The following is an 18,445-nucleotide window of genomic DNA, read 5'->3' as shown; positions in this document are numbered from 1 at the left end:
AACCCAATCTCCTTGCCCGAGCTTCCTGCGACATAGAAAGTCGGCCATGACGTTGTGTTTCCCTTATATATATGCAGTGATGTGAGCGACAGAAGATGATTTTCGGCTATCTGTAAGATACGACCCGCCACTTCCATTAAAGATCTGGATCGGGTTCCCCCTTGGTGGTTAATGTAAGCTACAGTTACCTGATTGTCTGAGAATAGCCTGACGTGATGGCCCTGTAAGGACATAAGGAAATGGCTCAGAGCTCGTTCTACGGCCAATAGCTCTTTAAGGTTAGATGACAAATTCTGTTCGGAACGTGACCAAACCCCCTGGACCCACATATCACCCATATGCGCCCCCCATCCTTTGGGACTAGCATCTGTGGTCACTACACGTGATATATGGTTTACCCGGGGAACCCCCTTACGTAGGTTTGGAGTGTGTAACCACCAACGCAAGGACTGAATAGTGGAATCAGACAAGAAAAAAGAACTATCTAAGTGACCCTCTAACAGACGAGTGTTGTACAAAACCTCCCACTGTAGGACCCTGGTGTGGTACTGGGCCCAAAGTACCGCCGGGATACACGACGTGAGTGAGCCTAGCAGTGACATTGCTCCCCTCAATGTTACTAATGGATTGTTAGTCACTTTGAGTATCTGTTGTTGGATTTTTTCTAGCTTAGCATCAGGTAGACGGCATTCTTGTAACCTTGAGTCTAATATGAGACCCAGGAATTCTTGAACCTCTAAAGGCTGTAACCGTGATTTCTTAAAATTAATTATCCAACCCAACCCCTGCAGGGCTGTAATTACTTTGTGAAGTTGGGACGTGCAGTGTGATTGAGAGTTTCCTATTATTAATAGGTCATCCAGATATGGAACTATGAGAATATTCTGCTCATGGAGATGTGCCATGACCTCTACCATTATCTTCGTGAACACCCGAGGGGCCACTGCAACGCCAAAGGGGAGCGCTCTATATTGGAAGTGTTTAACCGATTCCCCTAAGAGGACTGCAACTCTTAAATAGTGCTGGTGTTCTACGTGTATGGGGACATGATAATATGCGTCTTTAAGATCTAAGACGACCATAAAACACCTGTCAAACAATAACTTCATTGCGGATTTGACCGACTCCATTTTAAATGATGGGATCCACAAAAACCTGTTTAGGCCCTTAAGGTTTATAATGGTGCGAAAAGTATTATCTGGCTTTTTAATCAAAAAGAGGGGAGAATAGAATCCTTTACCCCTTTGTACTTCAGGAACCTCCACCAAAACGCCTTTCTGTTGGAGTTCCTGGACCTCAGTTTCTAACGCCAGCTGTTCTGCAGGAGAAGAACGCACCGGAGTTACTAGAAATCTATCAATAGGAGTGATCTGAAAGTCAAACTTTAGCCCAACTTCAACAATGTTCAGGACCCACGGGCTATTAGAAATATTAAGCCAAGCCGGATAGAAGGCTAGAAGCCTGCCTCCTACCCGGTCCGCCAGTCATTGTGGCTTCCTGTTGTCTCGAAAGGAATTAAACATGTAGCCTCTACCTCTCTTTTTATTGGCGTCATATCTGGGCTTTTCTCTATTCGGTCTTGTTCGGTCAAACCACCTTCTGTTAGTACCTCGTCTGTAAGTGGGTCTACCGAGGTAGGGAAAGCGTTTCTTACTATCCCCCGCTTTTTCTAACAATTCATCTAGAATCGGACCGAATAAGTGCGCCCCTTCGCACGGAATGCTGCATAATTTGGATCTGGCCTGCATGTCCCCTTGCCAACATTTCAGCCAGATTGCTCTACGGGCTGAATTAGAAAGTGCGGCCGACCTGGCTGCCAACTTGACCGAGTCCGCTGAAGCATCGGCCAGATAAGCCGCAGCCCCCTGAATCATAGAGAGGGAGGATAACATTTCGTTTCTCGGGGTTTTGTTTTTCAGCTGATCTTCCAGGCTATCCAACCATACCATCAAAGAGCGTGCTGTACAGGTGGCTGCGATTGACGGTCTGAGAGCCCCTGCTGAAGTCTCCCAAGCTCCCTTGAGAAACACATCAGCCCTCCTGTCAAGTGGGTCCTTTAAAGTTCCCAGATCCTCAAATGGCAGAGAGGATTTCTTGGAAGCCTTAGCTACGGCTGCATCAAGTTTCGGGGCTTTATCCCACGTCGCTGATGCGGATTCTTCGAATGGATACTTCCGTTTAAAGGATGGAGGAAGAGAACCTTTCCTTTCCGTTTTTTTCCATTCTCTGGAAATTAGGGAGCTAACTTTCTCTACCACCGGAAAGCATCGGCGGGATTTACGGTCCAACCCTTTGAACATCACGTCTTGCATGGATTTTTCTGTCGGCGTTTGTTCAATTCCAATTGTGTTATTTACCGCCTTTACAAGGCGGTCAATCCGGTCAAATGAAAAACAAGAATGCCCGTACTCAGTGTCCGAGGATGATACTGATGTTTGAGAAGCTTCTGACTTCAGATCTCCCAAGTCACTGTCCTCACATGAACTTGGGGATCCCGGCTCTATTCTTTTAGACCCCTTACTATGAGACTGGGATCTTGATGAGCTTCTAATTTCCTGTCTGACAATCTGTCTTAGGCTAGCAGCGAAATCTGGTGTCTCCTCCGCTATTAAACGCTGGATACACGGACCACATAGTTTTTTAAAGTAATCATCCGGGAGAGGAATGCCACATTCCGTACACTCCTTGTGCTTAGACTTAGAGGACCGTTTTTTTCCCTGATTCAAAGAAAGGGAAAATAAGGGGAGACACAAATCACTAAGTGAACTTTCACGATGATCACTTACCCCTATAGTGTCTGAGTGGTACCGAAGATTGCGGGGGGACCCTCTCCACCGAAGCAACATCCATACGGCTTGAGGACTTTCCGGCTTTAGAAGATTGATCAGCTCTACCTCCAGGACGACTACTGCCACTAGAACGTCGCTGGGTGTTCGCTGCATGGGGCTTCTCCAGGGGTTGACACTGTTGCTCACAAGGCAACGGATCCTGCTCCTGAGACTCCATTGTATGAATGGATGTGAAGCATGAGGAAGCCATCACAGAATCATGAAGTAGCCGGCCCCCAAAGGTACCTCCCCCAGCTGGGGGTCAGCAGGCCAATCCTGGTGAACTGCCTGGTACAAGATAGTATGTGGGAGGCCCCTCCCACGAGACCCCCGCCAATGGTACTCACACTATTAGCCAGGAAGCACTGCCCATACTTCCAAACGAAAAAACCGCCATGCGCACTGTGCCAGGGAAGACCGAACGGGCGCCGCCATGTTTTTTGCCGGTGCGACGCACTGCGCATGCGCCAAACGTCATCGCATGCTGCCGATCTAAGCCCCGCCCCTTCTCGCGTGTCACTTCCGGTGCGCTGCTTCCAGGACGACGAACGCAGCGCTCGTGCTAACTAGAATGCCGACGCCACCGACACCGGCCGCAGCCGCCCCCAGAGGGGAACGCTAGCGCTACCGCAACACAAGCGCCGGTAGTAGAGGCACCGCAATATGCCTGCCAGGAGGAACTACCCTAAGAGGGAACACCTAATCTATCGACGGTCGGAAGAAGGGCCTCCCACACAATACTCACCCGTACCTGCGGCGATGGGACACCGGTCGAGACAGCACTCCCCCTGAAGGCTGCTCCTGCCATGCTGCTGCCTACCCCCACAGCCCTCTGTGGTGTGGCACTTCCAGCATCGCGACCAACACCGTGGAAGGGGACCTCCCGCCTCCGGACTCGGTGAGTCGGATCTGGGACAGAATCTTCTTTCTTCACCCTCTTCTTAAAGGTACATCTGTAGGGTCCCCTGTCAGGGACAGGAAACCAACTGATGCGGGAGAGAGGTGCCGCCCTTTTATCTCTGTAGGTTTCCTGTCCCTGAAGGGCGGATCCCCTCTCTCGTTAGTGCTGTCATGACGACTGAATAAATAATATTTATTTACAGTTCGTGGGAACAGAAGAAATAGGTAAAGCACAGGAAAAATTCTAAAGCGACTATATTTGAGTGACGTTTCAACCTGTCCCAGGTCTCATTCAATACGTCGTTGGTAATTCCTTAAGGTACCTTCACACTAAACGATATCGCTAGCGAACCGTGACGTTGCAGCGTCCTGGATAGCGATCTCGTTGTGTTTGACACGCAGCAGCGATCTGGATCCCGCTGTGAGATCGCTGGTCGTTGCTGAAAGTCCAGAACTTTATTTCGTCGCTGGATCACCCGCTGACATCGCTGAATCGGTGTGTGTGACACCGATCCAGCGATGTCTTCACTGGTAACCAGGGTAAACATCGGGTTACTAAGCGCAGGGCCGCGCTAAGTAACCCGATGTTTACCCTGGTTACCATTGTAAAAGTAAAAAAAAAAAAAAAACACATACTCACATTCCGGTGCCCGGCGTCCGCTTCCCTGCACTCCTCCTGCATCCTGTGTAAGTGCCGGCCGTAAAGCAGAGTGGCGATGTCACCGCTGTGCTCTGTGGGAGATGCCGGAGATGTTCGGCGCTGACACAGGATGCAGGAGGAGTGCAGGGAAGCGGACGCCGGGCACCGGAATGTGAGTATGTGTTTTTTTTTTACTTTTACAATGGTAACCAGGGTAAGCATCGGGTTACTAAGCGCGGCCCTGCGCTTAGTAACCCGATGTTTACCCTGGTTACCAGGAGACTTCGGCATCGTTGGTCGCTGGAGAGCCGTCTGTGTGACAGCTCTCCAGCGACCACACAGCGATTAAACAGCAACGCTGCAGCGATCGGCATCGTTGTCTGTATCGCTGCAGCGTCGCTTAGTGTGAAGGTACCTTTAGTCATGGAGATAGATGCAGTTTGTATGGGGCTATTTCCATCAGGGTATTGTGCAAAGTGAGCATTACTGGTGGCGCTCCGGCACCTTGTCTGGCCTCCTGCTGCTGGTGTCACCAGCAACTGGATGCAGCAGAGATAAGCCGGCCAGCGGCTGTGCCAGACTCAGCAAGTCTCTCCCTATAGGCCCCAACCAGATCTTCAATGCTTTCTTTTAATTGCCATAGTGGATTTTTCCGCCAGAAACGCTGCAGTCCGCACTGTGATGTACAGTACAATGTTATTCAATGCGGAAAAAAAAAAAAAAAGCTGTGCAGATGCTGCGGAAAAATCAGTGCGGAATTGCTGCGGATTTCCAAGAAGTGCATGTCACTTCTTCTGTGCGGATCTGCAGCGTTTCTGCACCCTTTCATGTTAAAATTCCGCAGTGGCAAAAAACGCAGAAAATCCGCACAAAATCCGCGGCAAATCCACGGCTGCGGATTCTGCCAGGAGATGCGGATTTTGTGCACATAGCATTAAGATAAATGTCAGCAACTATCTGATGTTTATAGGGCCTCCTGACTCTTCTAGAAAAATAGGGCTCATCTAGCCTCACAGAATGCAGCCAACGAGGGATTCGCTGGGAGACAAGTCCGGTGTATTCATGATTTGTGACTCCCCTGCCCTCCAGTCACTGATTGATAAGATTCTCCTTACCGCAATAAGTAGAATACCACCAATTATTGGTGGGTGGGACGAGGGTCCTCAACACTGCAAATATTAGGATATCAACTCTCAACATTAAACACATTGGTAATAGACTGCTAACATAACATACCACACAGAAATAATTCTGTCTTATAGGGGGCAGCTCAAACTATGTTACGCCTGTATCCAAGTCCCTAACAGCATATTGGGATGGATTAGTTGTAACAATAGTAAATTAGAAAAGAAGATGCGGCACTCACCCAGTTGCAGTGAAGAAAATGTCCCTTTTTATTCACCATCCAACGGTAACAGACATTTTACTTGAAGGCGGCAGGTGTGCGTGAGGGTGCGCACCATCACTTGGATGGTGAATAAAAAGGACATTTTCTTCACTGCAACTGGGTGAATGCCGCATCTTCTTTTCTAATTTGCTATTGATACACTTATTGTTATATGATGCAGAGCACCAGTTTCCCAGCAGCGGAAAAACTATTTTTAAAGGTCAATACGGATCTAACTCTATATCACTTGATTTGGCCAGACACCTGGTGCCATTCATTCTTTTTCTATGTGGTGGATTATTTGTAACCAGACAATGCCTCTCCATCAGGTACATAAAATCACACACCCCACTGCAAAAATTACAAGTGCGTTGTGCCAGGTGGCACAGTGGTTGCAGGACCCAGGGGGCTCATTATGATGTGCATCCTTGCCCCCTCGGGCAGAACACAGGACGTCAGCTTTGTTCCTCTCCGGCTGTGGTTATAACTTGTCAAGCAGATGTGTGATAAGAGATGGCGGCAACTTATGAGTCCTCCTATGCTAATGGATGAGACATGGCGCACTCCAGGGATCACTGATCATACTGTGTGACATCACACAACTGACAGTGTCGCAACCAACCTTACAGGGCAGAAAACACAAGGGAGAATACGTCCAGCGCTCCAGCAAATTACCACAGTATTGCCAGGTGAGAGTCAGCATTACTAGCCCAGTGTCGTCGTCATCATCAGGAGACGGTCAGCATTACTAGCCCAGTGTCGTCATCATCATCACGAGACGGTCAGCATTACTAGCCCAGTGTCGTCATCATCATCATCAGGAGACTGTCAGCATTAATAGCCCAGTGTCGTCGTCATCATCATCATCAGGAGACGATCAGCATTACTAGCCCAGTGTCGTCATCAGGAGACGGTCAGCATTACTAGCCCAGTGTCATCATCATCAGGAGATGGTGAGCATTACTAGCCCAGTGTCACCGTAATCATCAGGAGACGGTCAGCATTACTAGCCCAGTGTCGTCGTCATCATCAGGAGACGGTCAGCATTACTAGCCCAGTGTCGTCATCATCATCAGGAGACTGTCAGCATTAATAGCCCAGTGTCGTCGTCATCATCATCATCAGGAGACGATCAGCATTACTAGCCCAGTGTCGTCATCAGGAGACGGTCAGCATTACTAGCCCAGTGTCATCATCATCAGGAGATGGTGAGCATTACTAGCCCAGTGTCACCGTAATCATCAGGAGACGGTCAGCATTACTAGCCCAGTGTCGTCGTCATCATCAGGAGACGGTCAGCATTACTAGCTCGGTGTCGTCATCATCAGGAGACGGTCAAGCAATACTAGCCCAGTGACATCATCAGGAGACAGCATTACTAGCCCTGTGTCATCGTCATCATCATCAGGAGACGGTCAGCATTACTAGACCTGTGTCGTTATCATCAGGAGACGGTCAGCATTACTGGCCCGATGTCGTCATCATCAGGAGACAGTCAGCATTACTAGCCATGTTTCATCATCATCAGGAGACAGTCAGCATTACTAGCCCAGTGTCGTCATCATCAGGAGACGGTCAGCATTACTAGCCCAGTGTCGTCATCATCAGGAGACGGTCAGCATTACTAGCCCAGTGTCATCATCAGGAGACGATCAGCATTACTAGCCCAGTGTCGTCATCAGGAGACGGTCAGCATTACTAGCCCAGTGTCATCATCATCAGGAGATGGTGAGCATTACTAGCCCAGTGTCACCGTAATCATCAGGAGACGGTCAGCATTACTAGCCCAGTGTCGTCGTCATCATCAGGAGACGGTCAGCATTACTAGCTCGGTGTCGTCATCATCAGGAGACGGTCAAGCAATACTAGCCCAGTGACATCATCAGGAGACAGCATTACTAGCCCTGTGTCATCGTCATCATCATCAGGAGACGGTCAGCATTACTAGACCTGTGTCGTTATCATCAGGAGACGGTCAGCATTACTGGCCCGATGTCGTCATCATCAGGAGACAGTCAGCATTACTAGCCATGTTTCATCATCATCAGGAGACAGTCAGCATTACTAGCCCAGTGTCGTCATCATCAGGAGACGGTCAGCATTACTAGCCCAGTGTCGTCATCATCAGGAGACGGTCAGCATTACTAGCCCAGTGTCGTCATCATCAGGAGACGGTCAGCATTACTAGCCCAGTGTCGTCATCATCATCATGAGACGGTCAGCATTACTAGCCCAGTGTCGTCATCATCATCATGAGACGGTCAGCATTACTAGCCCAGTGTCGTCATCATCAGGAGACGGTCAGCATTACTAGCCCAGTGTCGTCATCATCAGGAGACGGTCAGCATTACTAGCCCAGTGTCGTCGTCATCATCAGGAGACGGTCAGCATTACTAGCCCAGTGTCGTCGTCATCATCATCAGGAGACTGTCAGCATTACTAGCCCAGTGTCGTCGTCATCATCATCATCATCAGGAGACGATCAGCATTATTAGCCCAGTGTCGTCATCAGGAGACGGTCAGCATTACTAGCCCGGTGTCATCATCATCAGGAGACGGTGAGCATTACTAGCCCAATGTCGTCGTCGTCGTCGTCATCATCATCAGGAGACGGTCAGCATTACTAGCTCGGTGTCGTCATCATCATGAGACGGTCAAGCAATACTAGCCCAGTGACATCATCAGGAGACAGCATTACTAGCCCTGTGTCATCGTCATCATCATCAGGAGACGGTCAGCATTACTAGCCCTGTGTCGTTATCATCAGGAGACGGTCAGCATTACTGGCCCTGTGTAGTCATCAGGAGACAGTCAGCATTATTAGCCCGATGTCGTCATCATCAGGAGACAGTCAGCATTACTAGCCATGTTTCATCATCATCAGGAGACAGTCAGCATTACTAGCCCGGTGTCGTCATCATCAGGAGACGGTGAGCAATATTAGCCCAGTGTTATCATCATCATCTCTGTTCATTCTTCTCGACCTTTCTGCAGCTTTCAACACTGTTGACCACCGTCTCCTACTCACTAGGCTCCACTCACTAGACATTAAGGACACTGCTCTCTCCTGGTTCTCTTCCTATCTTTCTGACCGTTCCTTCAGTGTTTTGTTCGCTGGCTCCACTTCATCTTTTCTTCTCGCTGTCAGGGTACCTCAGAGCTCAGTCTTTGGCCCTCTTCTCTTCTCTCTACACGGCCCCAATTGGGCAGACCATCAGCAGATTTGGCTTTCAGTACCATCTTTACTCTGATGACACAACTATGCACGTCATCCCCTGACCTTACCCTCGCTGTACTACAGAGAGTCAGTGACTGTCTGTCCGCTGTGTCCAACATCATGTCCACTCTCTATCTGAAACTCAACCTCTCCAAAACTGAACTTCTGCTCCTGCTGTCTACTAACCTCCCTAAAGCTGGTTTCACGCTTGCGTTGGGCAGAGCTGCAGAGGGCTGCGTACTTCCTCTGTTAAGCCCTGCCCACTGCAGCACCTCTTCCATTCAGCTCCGCCTACGTCGGAATGCGTCCTGCATACCTTTCTTTAACATTGGCTACACAGGCCATGCGAATGTATGCGGATGCCTCCGCATGCGTCTTTGACGCTGCGCCGACCGCAACAAAATGAAACATGTTGCGTTCGACACAGCGTCAAAACGACGCATGCAAAGGCATCCACATACATTCGCATGGCCTGCATACCCAATGTTAAAGATAGGTACGCAGACTGCATGCCCACGTAGGCGGAGCTGAATGGAAGAGGTGCGGCAGTGGGCGGGGCTTAATAGAGGAACTAAGCAGCCCTCCGCAACTCTGCCCAACGCAAGTGTGAAACCAGCCTAAATCTGACATTTCCCTCTCTGTGGGTGGCACCATAATAACACCCCGGCAGCAGGCGCACTGTCTGGGTGTTACGTTTGACTCCGATCTCTCCTTCACATCCCATATACAATCTCTTGCCAGCTCTTGCCGCTTACACCTAAAGAACATCTCTAGAAGCCACCTTTTCTTGCCATGGAAACAACAAAGACCCTCACTGTCGCCCTGATCCACTCCCGCCTGGACTACTGCAATGCTCTATTAATTGGCCTCCGTTACTTGACTTTCCCCTCTCCAGTCCATCCTTAATGCAGCAGCCAGGGTCATCCATCTGGCTAATCTGTATTCAGACGTGTCCGCTCTTCGCCAGTCGTTACACTGGCTGCCCATTCATTATAGGATCCAATTCAAAGTACTTGTTCTGACCCATAAAGCTCTCCACAGTGCGGCACCCCTTACATCTCCTCCCTCATTTCTGTCTATCGGCCTAGCCGATCGCTGCGCTCTGCAAACGACTTTCGACTAACCTCTGCACTTATCCGTACCTCCCACTCCCAACTCAAAGACTTCTCACGCGCTGCGCCAATCCTCTGGAATGCTCCACCCCAAGAAATTAGGACTATCCACAATTTGCTTAGTTTTAGGCACTCCCTCAAAACACAATTATTCAAAGCAGCCTATCATGTTCCCTAATCAAAGTCATTTTATGTGTAACTGTGCGTGTGTAGCCCATTCACCAGCTCCATCTATCCCTCACTCCTTCAAGATGGCTGGACCATCAGTGTATAGAGATCATTGTAAATGCACACCTCTACCTTGTATCTCCCTGACCTCATTGTAGATTGTAAGCTCTCACGAGCAGGGTCGTCTTATTTTGCTTTAATGATTGTATGGTTAACGTTGTTACTTATGACTGTTGTGTTTTGAAACGGTTAGGCTACTTTCACACTAGCGTCGTGCGCTGCACGTCGCTATGCGACATTGCGGCGCACTGACGCTAGCTGTGGAAGCGCCGCAAAACGGGGGCAGCGGATGCTGTTTTTCAACGCATCCGCTGCCCCATTGTGAGGTACGGGGAGGCGGGGGCGGAGTTCCGGCAGCGCATGCGCGGTCGGAAAAGACAGGAACGACGCACCAAAAAACGTTACAAGCAACGTTTTTTGGTGGCGACGGTCCGACGCAATACAACGCAACCCGTCGCACGACGGTTACGACGTGTGGCAATGCGTCGCACTGCGTCGTTAATAAAAGTCTATGGAGAAAAAACGCATCCTGCAAGCACTTTTGCAGGATGCGTTTTTTCTCCAAAACGACGCATAGCGACGTGCAGTGCACGACGCTAGTGTGAAAGTAGCCTTAAACTGTAAAGCGCTGCGGAATATGTTGACGCTATATAAAGATTATCATGATCAGGAGACAGTCAGCATTATTAACCCCTTCACCCCCAAGGGTGGTTTGCACATTAATTACCAGGCCAATTTTTACAATTCTGACCACTGTCCCTTTATGAGGTTATAACTCTGGAACGCTTCAACGGATCCTGGTGATTTTGACATTGTTTTCTCGTGACATATTGTACTTCATGATAGTGGTAACATTTCTTTGATATTACCTGCGTTTATTTGTGAAAAAAGTTTGAAAATTTCACAATTTTCCAACTTTGAATTTTTATGTAATTAAATCACAGAGATATGTCACAAAAAATACTTAATAAGTAACATTTCCCACATGTCTACTTTACATCAGCACAATTTTGGAACCAAAATTTTTTTTTGTTAGGGAGTCATAAGGGTTAAAAGTTGACCAGCAATTTCTTATTTTTACAACAGCATTTTTTTTTTTTTTTTTTTTTTTTTTAGGGACCACATCTCATTTGAAGTCATTTTGAGGGGTCTATATGATAGAAAATAACCAAGTGTGACACCATTCTAAAAACTGCACCCCTCAAGATGCTCAAAACCACATTCAAGAAGTTTATTAACCCTTCAGGTGTTTCACAGGAATTTTTGGAATGTTTAATTAAAAATGAACATTTAACTTTTTTTCACACAAAATTTATTTCAGCTCCAATTTGTTTTATTTTACCAAGGGTAGCAGGAGAAAATGGACCCCAAAAGTTGTTGTACAAGTTGTCCTGAGTACGCTGATACCCCATATGTGGGGGTAAACCACTGGTTGGGCGCATGACAGAGCTCGGAAGCGAAGGAGCGCCATTTGACTTTTCAATGCAAAATTGACTAGAATTGAGATGGGACGCCATGTTGCGTTTGGAGAGCCACTGATATGCCTAAACATTAAAACCCCCCACAAGTGACACCATTTTGGAAAGTAGACCCCCTAAGGAACTTATCTAGAGGTGTGATGAGCACTTTGACCCACCAAGTGCTTCACAGAAGTTTATAATGCAGAGCCAAAAAAATAAAACAAAAATTTTTTTCCCACAAAGATTATTTTTTAGCCCCCAGTTTTGTATTTTCCCAAGGGTAACAGGAGAAATTGGACCCCAAAAGTTGTTGTCCAATTTGTCCTGAGTACGCTGATACTCCATATGTGGGGGGGAACCACTGTTTGGGCGCATGGGAGGGCTCGGAAGGGCTGGAGCGCCATTTGGAATGCAGACTTAGATGGAATGGTCTGCAGGGGTCACATTGCGTTTGCAGAGCCCCTAATGTACCTAAACAGTAGAAACCCCCCACAAGTGACACCATTTTGGAAAGTAGACCCCCTTAGGAACTCATCTAGATGTGTTGTGAGAGCTTTGAACCCCCAAGTGTTTCACTACAGTTTATAACACAGAGCCGTGAAAATAAATATTTTTTTTTTCCACAAAAATTATTTTTTAGCCCTCAGTTTTGCATTTTCCCAAGGGTAACAGGAGAAATTGGACCCCAAAAGTTGTTCTCCAATGTGTTCCGAGTACGCTGATACCCCACGGGCGCACGGGAGAGCTCGGAAGAAAAGGAGCACTGTTTTACTTTTTCAACGCAGAACTGGCAGGAATTGAGATCAGACACCATGTCGCGTTTGGAGAGCCACTGATGTGCCTAAACAGTGGAAACCCCCCTAATTCTAACTGAAACCCTAATCCAAACACACCCCTAACCCTAATCCCAACGGTAACCCTAACCACACCTCTAACCCAGACACACCCCTAACCCTAATCCCAACCGTAAATGTAATCCAAACCCTAACTTTAGCCCCAACCCTAACCCTAACTTTAGCCCCAACCCTAACTGTAGCCTTAACCCTAGCCCCAACCCTAACCCTAACCGGAAAATGGAAATAAATACATTTTCTAAATTTTTTAATTTTTCCCTAACTAAGCGGGTGATGAAGGGGGGTTTGATTTACTTTTATAGCGGATTTTTATGATTGGCAGCCGTCACACACTGAAAGACGCTTTTTATTGCAAAAAATATTTTTTGCGTTACCACATTTTGAGAGCTATAATTTTTCCATATTTGAGTCCACAGAGTCATGTGAGGTCTTGTTTTTTGCGGGACGAGTTGACGTTTTTATTGGTGACATGTTAGGGCACGCGAGATTTTTTGATCGCTTTTTATTCCGATTTTTTGTGAGGCAGAATGACCAAAAACCAGCTATTCATGAACGTTCTGCGTTTGGTAAAATTGATAAAGCAGTTTTATTCTTCGGGTCGGTACGATTACAGCGATACCTCATTTATATCATTTTTTTTGTGTTTTGGCACTTTTATACGATAAAAACTATTTTATAGAAAAAATAATTAATTTGGCATCGCTTTATTCTGAGGTCTATAACTTTTTTATTTTTTCGCTGATGATGCTGTATGGCGGGACAAGATGACGTTTTCAGCGGTACCATGGTTATTTATATCCGTCTTTTTTGCGCGATGCTTCCCTGTATCGCCGGCACACCGCGATCATGTTTGATCGTGGTGCGCCGGGGGTTAATGTGTCGGGGGTGGTCCGTGACCGCTCATGGCACATAGTGCCGGATGTCAGCTGCGATAGGCAGCTGACACCCGGCCGCGATCGGCCGCGCTTCCCCCGTGAGCGCGGCCGATCGCGCTGGACATACTATTCCGTCCTTGGGAATTAGGACCCACCCCACATGGACGGAATAGTACGTCCAATGGCAGAAAGGGGTTAAAAATGTTTATCAAATGGAAAGAGGGAAGCATATCTAAAGAAGAATATAATGCTGTCTGCAGAACCTGCAGGGCACAAATCAGATCTAAAGTTGACAATAAATTAAGGCTTGCAAGAGATGCCAAAAGCAATAAAAAAGGATTTGGGGGATATGTCAAAAAGAAAAGTCAAAGATGCTATAGGATTTTTACAGGATGAAAATGGAAATGGTAAGAAAGGATGTTGAGAAGGCCGAACTTTTAACCCCTTCACGACATGCGCCGTACTATTACTGCGCATGTCGTGTCTCCCCCTTTGATGTGGGCTCCGGCGGTGAGCCCACATCAAAGTCGCGACATGTCAGCTGTTTTGTACAGCTGACATGTGCGCGCAATAGCGGCGGGTGAAATCGCGATTCACCCGTCGCTATTAACCTGTTAAATGCCGCTGTCAAGCGCTGACAGCGGCATTTAACTACCGCTTCCGGCCGCGCGGCCGGAAATGAGAGCATCGCCGAGCCCCGTCACATGATCGGGGGTCGGCGATGTGTCAGGACAGTAACCATAGAGGTCCTTGAGACCTCTATGGTTACTGATGCCGGCCTGCTGTGAGTGCCCCCCTGTGGTCGGCGCTCATAGCACACCTGCATTTCAGCTACATAGCAGCGATCTGATGATTGCTGCTATGTAGCTGAGCCGATCGAGTAGTGCCAGCTTCTAGCCTCCCATGGAGGCTATTGAAGCATGGCACAAATAAAAAAAAAATGTTTTTAAAAATATGAAAAAAATATAAAAAATATAAAAGTTTAAAACACCACCCTTTCGCCCCATCCTAAATAAAACAATTTAAAAAAATAAATCAAACCTACACGTATTTGGTATCGCCGCGTTCAGAATCGCCCGATCAATTAAAAAAAAAGCATTAACCTGATCGCCAAACAGCGTAGCGAGAAAAAAATTTGAAACGCCAGAATTACGTTTTTTTGGTCGCCACTACATTGCATTAAAATTAGAACTTTTTTTTTTTTTTTTTTTTTTAAGCAAAGTTTTGAATTTTTTTTCACCACTTAGATAAAAAATAACCTAGACATGTTAGGTGTCTATGAACTCGTAATGACCTAGAGAATCACAATGGCAGGTTAGTTTTAGCATTTAGTGAACCTAGCAAAAAGCCAAACAAAAAACAAGTGTGGGATTGCACTTTTTTTGCAATTTCACCGCACTTGGAATTTTTTTCCTGTTTTCTAGTACAAGACATGGTAAAACCAATGGTGTCGTTCAAAACTACAACTCGTCCCGCAACAAAATAAGCCCTCACATGACCATATTGACGGAAAAATAAAAAAGTTATGGCTCTGGGAAGGAGGGAAGTGAAAAACGAAAACGCAAAAACGAAAAAGGGGTTAAATTCCTATTTTGCATCTGTTTTCTCTCAGAAAGAAAATCTAACATCAACTGATTTTCACTGCCCTATTAAGGGAATAGAAGAATCCCGGATATCAATAAACAGAAAGATAGTGAGGAAACACTTAGGTAACATAATTGTAGATTGTGAGCCCTCGCGGGCAGGGTCCTCTCTCCTCCTGTTCCAGTTGCGACTTGTATTGTTCAAGATTATTGTACTTGTTTTTATTATGTACACCCCTCCTCACATGTAAAGCGCCATGGAAAAAATGGCGCTATAATAATAAATAATAATAATAAATGAATTCAAGTCTCCGGGTCCAGATGAATTACACCCAAGAGTACTGAAGGAGATAGCAGAAGAAATTTTTGAACCACTCTCCATAATCTTTGAAAATTCTTAGAGAACAGGAGAAGTCCCAGAAGACTGGAGGAGAGCAAATGTTGCTCCTATCTTCAAAAAGGGGAAGAAGGTGGACCCAGGGAACTATAGGCCGGTGAGTCTGACGTCTATACCAGGAAAGATCTTTGAACAAATTATTAAACAACATTTATGCAAGTACCTGGATAAGAATGAAGTGATTAAACAGAGTCAGCGTGGGTTTGTAACTAATAATTCATGTCAGACTAACTTAATTTCCTTCCATGACAGAATCACTGACTGGGTGGATTAGGGAAATGCTGTAGATATAGTATATCTTGACTTCAGCAAAGCATTTGACAAAGTATCTCACACAATCCTTATTGGAAAAAAATGACTAAGTATGGAATGGACAACTTAGGTGGATTCATAACTGGTTTAGTGATCGGACCTAAAGAGTGGTCGTAAATGGCTGCACATCCAGTTGGAAGAAGGTCTCAAGTGGGGTACCACAGGGTTCTGTCCTGGGCACTGTATTGTTGAACATCTTTATCAATGATTTAGATGAAGGAATTGAGGGTAAACTGATTAAATTTGCTGATGACACAAAGCGAGGAGGGATAGCAAATACTAGAGAAGAGAGAGAGGATTCAAGAAGATATAAACAAACTGGAGCAGTGGGCAGCAACTAACAGAATAATTTTTAAACAGGGAAAAATGGAAAGTACTACATCTGGGCAATAAAAATGAAAAAGGCATATACAGAATGGGAAGAATAGGGCACAACAGCACATGTGAAAAAGACTTGGGTATACTAATAGATTGAACATGAGTCAACAGTGTGATGCAGCAACAAAAAGCGCAAATGCAATTCTGGGATGTATTAACAGACGCATACAGTCTAGATCACGTTAAGTCATTATTGCCCTCTACTCCGCTTTGGTCAGACCTCATCTGAAATACTGTGTCCAGTTTTGGGGACCACATTTTAAAAAAAGACATCAACAAACTGGAGCAAGTTCAGACAAGAGCGACCAGAATGGTGACAGGTCTGCAAACCATGTCCTATGAGGAACGGTTACAGGATCTGGGAATGTTTAGCTTGCAAAAAAGAAGACTGAGAGGCTTAATAGCTGTCTACAAATATCTCAAGGGCTGTCACATTGTAGAAGGATCATCTTTATTCTCATTTGCACAAGGAAAGACTAGAAGCAATGGGATGAAACTGAATGGGAGGAGACACAGATTAGGGTGATCAATGGGTGGAACAGGCTGCCACAAGAGGCGGTGTGTTCTCCTTCAATGGAAGTCTTCAAACAGAGACTGTCACTGAACAGACATCTGTCTGGGATGATTTAGTGAATCCTGCATTGAGCAGGGTGTTGGACCAGATGACCCAGGAAGTCCCTTCCAATTCTACCATTCTATGATTCATCATCAGGAGCCAGTCAGCATTATTAGCCCGGGGTAGTCATCAGGAGCCAGTCAGCATTACTAGCCCAGTGTCATCATCAGGAGACAGCATTATTAGCCCAGTGTCGTCATCATAAGGAGACAGTCAGTATTACTAGCCCAGTGTTGTCATCATAAGGAGACAGTCAGTATTACTAGCCCAGTGACGTCATCATAAGGAGACAGTCAGTATTACTAGCCCAGTGACGTCATCATAAGGAGACAGTCAGCATTACTAGCCCAGTGACATCATCAGGAGACAGTCAGCATTACTAGCCCAGTGTCATCAGGAGACAGTCAGCATTACTAGCCCAGTGTCATCAGGAGACAGTCAGCATTACTAGCCCAGTGTCATCAGGAGACAGTCAGCATTACTAGCCCAGTGTCATCAGGAGACAGTCAGCATTACTAGCCCAGTGTCATCAGGAGACAGTCAGCATTACTAGCCCAGTGTCATCAGGAGACAGTCAGCATTACTAGCCCAGTGTCATCAGGAGACAGTCAGCATTACTAGCCCAGTGTCATCAGGAGACAGTCAGCATTACTAGCCCAGTGTCATCAGGAGACAGTGAGCATTACTAGCCCAGTGTCATCAGGAGACAGTGAGCATTACTAGCCCAGTGTCATCAGGAGACAGTCAGCATTACTAGCCCAGTGTCATCAGGGGACAGTCAGCATTACTAGCCAAGTGTCATCAGGAGACAGTCAGCATTACTAGCCCAGTGTCATCAGGAGACAGTCAGCATTATTAGCCCAGTGTCATCAGGAGACAGTATTGTCCTCAGCCCCCGGAGCAGAACGTGGACCCCCTGCCGCCCTCCCGCCGCCGATATAACGTGTGATCCGGGGAGAATGCCGCTGTGTGTAATACCCCGGGCCCTCCATCTGATGCACTGCGATCCAGAGCCGCACAGACCGCCGCAGCCACTGATGATGATGGTACTCACCGGGTGCTGGCGGCGCTGCGCACACGTCCTGACACTTCCCCGCCGCTCTCTTTTCCTCTTCCTTCCGGGTGTAACCTCGCCGTGCAGTGTTTGCCACTGCCGCCCCCTTCCAGCAACCAGCGGTGAGAGTGGGAGAGAGCAGACAAACACCGAGGCGGAGAATGCAGGAAGGCGGTGGTGCAATTTTGGGACTATTTTATGAATTTTCAATAAAGTTTTCGTGGAGTAAAAAAAAAATCGGAAGAAGCTTTCGGAAGTGCGCAAGAGCGTCTGCAGCCAGTGATTGATGATGGCCGCCGAGCTCGGCCACGCCCACTCCCTGCTGAGTGCTGCCGGTGCTTGTGGCACCTTTCATTTCAGCGCTGTGGCAGACATGTTTGATGAGGGGACGTCCCCGTGCACCTTTATGAATTATAATATAGGCATTGTGCTTACGGGGTGCTCCCGGGCAGCGCCGGCACACTCATACTGCACAGTACACAGCCGGCGTCCACTAGAGCGCGGTAATAGCGCCTACACTAAAATGGCGCCAATAGTGACTCAAGGGCGGGAACACCTGAGCGTCATCTCTGGTGTGTGGAAGTAGTGGAGTCACTGGAGTGCT

The 18,445-nt window shown here is 47.1% G+C and overlaps 1 protein-coding gene across 1 annotated transcript in view; it reads right to left on the bottom strand.

Moving 5' to 3' along the window:
* KBTBD2 (kelch repeat and BTB domain containing 2) overlaps positions 1-18,231 on the bottom strand; it is a 57,245-nt gene extending 39,014 nt beyond the window's left edge. The window contains exon 1 of the mRNA XM_077269298.1: positions 17,842-18,231. The gene's annotated coding sequence lies outside the window, so the exon portion shown is untranslated. The remainder of the gene's footprint in view (positions 1-17,841) is intronic.
* Between the last annotated feature and the right edge of the window lie 214 nt (positions 18,232-18,445).

Source organism: Ranitomeya variabilis, chromosome 6 (assembly GCF_051348905.1).
Source record: "Ranitomeya variabilis isolate aRanVar5 chromosome 6, aRanVar5.hap1, whole genome shotgun sequence".
Taxonomy (NCBI): domain Eukaryota; kingdom Metazoa; phylum Chordata; class Amphibia; order Anura; family Dendrobatidae; genus Ranitomeya; species Ranitomeya variabilis.
The sequence above is the reverse complement of the archived record's forward strand: the minus strand, read 5'-3'. Positions and strand labels throughout refer to the sequence as shown.